Raw genomic sequence first — 6,173 nt, 5'->3', positions numbered from 1 at the left:
GTCTTCAAACTTCTGCATAAAGATTTAAGAATTTGATTTCTGGAAAAAATATTAATTATGATATAGCTTGTTTAAAATAGATGCAATATTTTGGAGGACCACACGTGTTTTTCACTCTTAGATAGTGAAGATTTTTTAAATGTGGATTTAAAAAAATATTAACTTTGTAAGACAGAAAATAGTAAATATATGTTTTACCTTAATTTTGATAGTATTTCAATTTTTCTCTAGTGATTATAGGAGATGTTGTCGGTAAACTAAACTACAGGACCTACAGAAGAATGCAAAGAGATTTCTAAGGATGTACAACGTGCAACAGCTGAATTGATTTTCATGATTCTTAAAAACAAACAAAAATAAGAAAAAGAACCACGTACCACAGGGGAACGGCTTTAAGATCTTAGCTGGGGTTCGCTTTTCCAGGTTCTGCTGACCAAACTGAAGCATTTCCTGCTTATTCAGATCTGAACAGGTTGCTTTCCTTCAGGCAAGAGCTATCTCAACTCATCGTCTATTCACCACTAGCTCTTGCCAGGCACACCGAGTCAGAACACCTCTCAGGAGACTGCAAGTGTCCAGGCTCCTGGGCATGGTGGTCCTCCCTCCCCATCAGCAGGGCTACTGCCTCATTGCTTCTTTTCCCATAAACTCTACAGTCTGTGCAGACCTGCTCTATAGTCAGCCTGTCCTCCGTGGAGCTAAGGGTAAAAAAAAAAAGATTTGTGGCATCGTATTTTGTCTCACTCTCAGATAAGTTCTCCAGTGTAGACACGATCTTCTATAAAGTTAGCTATTTTTTTTAAAAGAGAAAGTATTTTCGTTATAATTAAAAATAGGCTTTTTCATCCCATATGTTGTTAGTAGTAAGTGGTAACCTACCCTGTTTTACTGTAAGTTAAACTGGATATTCTAAACAGGAGAGCTACATTTCTTAGAACTGATTATCTGGAAATATATCTTCTGGTGAAATGGTGAATGATTTCTATACATTTTTTTTTTTTTTTGGTGATTGGCCCTGAGCTAACATCTGTGCCAATCTTCCTCTACTTTGTATGTGAGTCTCTTCCACAGCATGGCTCGATGAGTAGTGTAGCTCTGTGCCCAGGATCCGAACCTACGAACCTGGGCAACTGAAGCAGAGCACATTGAACTTAACCACTACCATGGGGCCAGCACGCCCTGCGCATCTTTTAAATGGATGCTAATATCCCTTTTAACTCCAAGCTTGAAATCATCAGGTGTATAAAAATCTTTACAAATCCCTATAAGGTGAAGTGATGGTACATTGTTGAAGAACAAGATGATGAAATTCAGTCTCATAAGATGTCAAATGAATAACAGAGGCTTATACTAAGTGAAAGTGAAAAGCAATTGAATGTTCAAAGTGATTCCCAACAGCAGGAGTGTTGATGGGGAAAGTAGTAACGAGCTTCCCCACCAGGAACCTGTCACAATATTTGGGGCAAGGTACAGTAAAAGCACCTATTGATTCACACACATTTATAGGGTGCACCTCCCCCAATGAAGGATGTTTTTTGTAGGACATTTTAGCACACACATACAGTATGACAACAACATCAAAAAAAGTTGAAGATAATTGTACTAAATACCTTAATTACTGAGGTGTTTCTTAGTCATCTACTCCAAATTTCAAGTTTGGATTACCAATATTGTAAATTTATATTTCATTATTGTCTATTGGAAACATGAATCTATCCATATTATATGGATAAGGACTTCATTCTGGATTGTTTTAGCTAGTGTGAATGCAAGTGAACACATTAGGGTGAATACACTCCCATGGATTGCTCCAATAGAATGCGGTAGAACCTTAAAAATGGTTTTCACAACTACTATTATTTTACGATGAGGATAAAGCATTTAGAATTTTTTTTAAAAAGCTGAAAACTACCAGGGCTAAAACAGTGAATTAATTAGATAGAATTAATTAACTAGATAATTTGTGCAGGTGACACTACTTCTCATAGAACATGGAGAATGGGGGGGGGGGCACTTCATTAACTTCAGGGAGGATTGGATTACAATGGAGTCCTAAACTGCTGCCATGGACAGAGGCCTCAGTTGAGACTGAAGTGTATCTCACCCTTGAGAAGGGGTAGGTGACCAACTCAGACCAGAAAAAAGAATCAGCTGTCATCCAGCCTCCAGATAATCACCTAGGGCTCCTTCTTTCCTTTGTTAGGAAAAAAGATTTGTGGCATCTTGATTATCAGGGAATAAGTCACAGATTAAATGTGGACAGAGATAAGTAAGGTCAAGCCACCAGCAGGGTGCAGTGTGGCTTGAGCCTGTCTCAGCTAGGGAGGTTCTTCATCCACTTCTGCAGGGCAGAAAGTAGTCCCAGGATGCATATGGCCATGAGACGTGTGGTATAAACTTGGGAGTAACAACCACTGCTACATAAAAATGTGAGAGGGCAGTGGTTAGAGGAGGTTCTGAGAAGAAGGTTCTTGAAAAAGAAGTCTTAGCGACAGGCTCCAAACTCATCACCCAAGCAAAACTGAGGCAGGGTAGGGTGGCTTATTGAAAACTGGGAGGATTAAGTGAAATTCCACATACTGAACCTAATCCTCCTGCTCAAGAAAGTCTCTAACATGAAAGACAGTGACAGAAATAAACACTGAGAGAAAAGCAACAGAGAGGAAACCGAGGTAATGCAGGGAGCAGAAGAAAACTTTTAAACAATGTATAAAGAGATAAGGGAAGCTCTCACATCCATGAAACAAAAGCGAGGGTCTGTAAAGGAAACCACCAGAGAACAATCAAAAGCTCTTGGAAATAAAAAATATGACCACATCTTCAACAGAAAGGCTAGAAGTAAAAGCTAAAAAATCTCCCAGGAAATGTATTTAAAAGAGAGAGAAAGAAAGTGGTTGGGGGACGGGGGGTGCGGTGGAGAATGAGAGAGGGAAGAAAATTAAGGATCAATCTGCAATGTTCTACATCCAAAACATAGGAGTTCCAGAAAATAAGTAAAACAATTAAACAAGCCAACTTATATCTTCTTCAATTAAAACTTATACTGTCCTATAAACATATGGATAGTGCTTATTTTTGACTGGGAAAAAGGGCTATAAACTACAAGAAGCCATTTTACATCATTTCCACCTTTACAAAAATAACTTGAGGGGAATTTTTGAAGTATAAATAGGTTTTGAATATTTGTTGAGGTAATAATTTGAGAACTGAGAAGAGCAACACACATCCCCACTGGCAAGCATCTCAGAGTGAAATTTTCTTACTGTTAATGATGACTTGCCCTTATCAGGAGATGTGCAAACTCTAGGAGAGGACAGACCGAACTGCCCTGGATGGACAGTTACTTATCAGTTGCCCTGTTCTGTGGATCTTTCTATCAGTTCTGGATGCCAAAAGGCTGTCCCCACGCTCTTGTCTAGATTCCATGTCCTGTTTTTTGTTTGTTTGGTTCTTTTGCATGACTCACTCCTAAAAGTGAACAAACATTCGTTGAGCAATTACTAAGATTATGACCTTGCTCCTATTCTGCAGTTTGGCCATAGTCCACATTCTATCCACATCACGAACCCCTTTTCTCATTAGAAAGCACAAACCTCAGATGCTTTAGTCCTTCTCTTCTTCTGATGTCCAGTTGCGACCATTTGTCCCTGCCTCTGCTTGTCCTTTCCCTCACAGCCCTGATGACCAGACTCCTTAAAGAACTTTTCCCTGAGTTGGAGATATCCCATGTCCTAGTGAGCCTTGGAGAGTTTGAAATGTCATAGGCCTTGGGTAAATGAGTTTTGGAATGCAAATCCATGTTTATCGTTGGCTGCCGTGACAACTTGAGAAGTGAGAATATTCCCACCTCCTGCAAACAGGTTTTTGAAAAACCTTTCTCAAGGATGACTCAAAATAATAGACCTCCCAGAAAGATCACATTGATTTGTGATAATCACTCGGCTCTTTTGAGCTATGTAAAGAATGAATCACAGTGACAGACATTAGAAATTCTGTAATAAATGGGACTATTGTTGACATTTTACATTCACTGTTTAAAAGGAAAACTGTATCTTCCCAGATAGTCCTGCAATATAATTATGAATCATCTATGAATGATTATGGTACATTTAACTGAATATAGTTTTCTCAAATATCTATAGATGAACGTGTTGCCTTTGTAACGGAAAGACAAACACGTTATTTTTAAAATTTTTGGGTAAGTGAAAAAAAGGAGGAAGATTTAATAAGCACTTGGTGGCTTGTTGGTCGTGACACATCACTAAGGTGTGACTTAATTTGAGGTATCAAATAATCATTCCTCTTGTGACAGTTGAATCCACAGCCTTAAAGAATACCGTATATTTATCTAGGACTTCTCTCTAAAGAACTAAACAGGCTTTACTGACATTACTTTCTTATTCCTGTCAGCAGTTTGTGAGGAAAGTGGAATTATTTATGTTCTACAGGTGAGAAAACATGTAAAGAAATTAAATGTCACGTTTAAGATTATTCAGCCAGCCACAGACCTGGGAAGAGAAAGCTGCCCTCCTGGGTCCAAGAAATACTGTATCAACTGCCTCAATTTTCATTGGAGGAAAGGGCACAGTCAGTATAAGTTCAGATACTAAATATGTTTTACTATCCTCTAAACACTGACAGTTGTATTTTAGAACTTTCCAGAAGGCAGATCTTTGCTTTTAAAAGGACACGAGGGCAAAAGTTTGGCACAACTAAACATTACCTAAAACTTCAGTATGATTTGTTTTATTTTCTGAAGATAGGTTTATCTTTAGAAGTAGGCCTTCTGACTTTTAAGTAACCCTAACTGTGTGCTGTTACCCCATAAATACCCATGCTCCTGGTGCAGAAGGCAGATTTCTTGAAAACCATATTTCCTCAAATACAGCTGATCTTTAAGCAGGACTCATGAAATTAACTATTAAAACTTGACTCTGGGAACATAAAGACAGAAAGTGGTGTGAGAAATGACAAAAGTCAGGTTCATGGGAGAAAGGTCCGAAGCAAAATGAGTTTTAGTCCTAGTCTTGCTATTAGCAATTTATGAGATAATTGGAAAACGAATCAGTTTTCCTATTTAAATCAATACATCAACATTGAATATATTGTTTCCTATAAATACTTTTATATTCTCAGATTTGTTTTCATGCACCTTATAATGCCACCAAATCTTGATTACTTTTGTCAGTCTGAAGATTATTTACTCAACCATCACTATCTACATTAGAGATTTTGTACTCTTCTGTAAAATTTGAGCATCCCAAATAAAACTGATTAAAAGCTTTGTTTTTTGTTTTAATTGCAGACAGAACTGGAAGAGGTGAGAGGAGCATTGACTGAGATTCCTGGGTAACTCTGCTCCAAATCCTCCATGGAAATAAGCATATTTAATACACATATGGAGGGGCCCGCCCCGTGGCCGAGTGGTTAAGTTCGCATGCTCCGCTTCGAGGCCCAGGGTTTTGCCGGTTCGGATCCTCGCTGCCAACATGGCACTGCTCATCAGGCCATGCTGAGGTGGCGTCCCACAGGCCACAACTGGAAGGACCTACAACTAGAATATACAACTGTGTATTGAGGGGATTTGGGGAGAAAAGGCAGGAAAAAAAAAAAGATTAGCAACAGTTGTTAGCTCAGGTGGCAATCTAAAAAAAAATACACATATGGATACAATGACCAGCCCCTACTGTACAGTTTACATCAGGCTTTCTTAAGAACTGCTGGTATATTATCTACATTTTGGAGATAAAGAAAAAAAGCCTTAGAAATATTCAGAAACTCTCCCAAGTTCATAGAGCTAGGTCCATGTGAATTCAAATACCTGACTTGTTGAGTATACCCTTTGACCTTCCAGAAAGGGATTCTTGTTTGTGGTGATGTTCCTTGTAATACACGGGCTCCCTGTGAATTACTTCCCTTGTCATGCAAATTTATAACTCATTTACTCACTTATTTGATCCTAAGTACTTCAAGTTACTTACTTGGTTATATTTTCCAAGAACACATTGAGTTTGATTTTCAAACACTAAAGAAAAAAAAAAGGTAAATAGTATCTCCAAACAAGAGTGGATTAAGAAAAGAAAAAGCCAGGTTTTTCTTGTACTGTTGGAACAGATCACGACTTCTCCGGTTGAGAACCAGATGAATGGCTGGCTCGTGCTTAACAGCCAGGT

This window comes from Equus caballus, chromosome 8, assembly GCF_041296265.1.
Source record: "Equus caballus isolate H_3958 breed thoroughbred chromosome 8, TB-T2T, whole genome shotgun sequence".
Classification (NCBI taxonomy): Eukaryota; Metazoa; Chordata; class Mammalia; order Perissodactyla; family Equidae; genus Equus; species Equus caballus.
The sequence above is the reverse complement of the archived record's forward strand: the minus strand, read 5'-3'. Positions refer to the sequence as shown.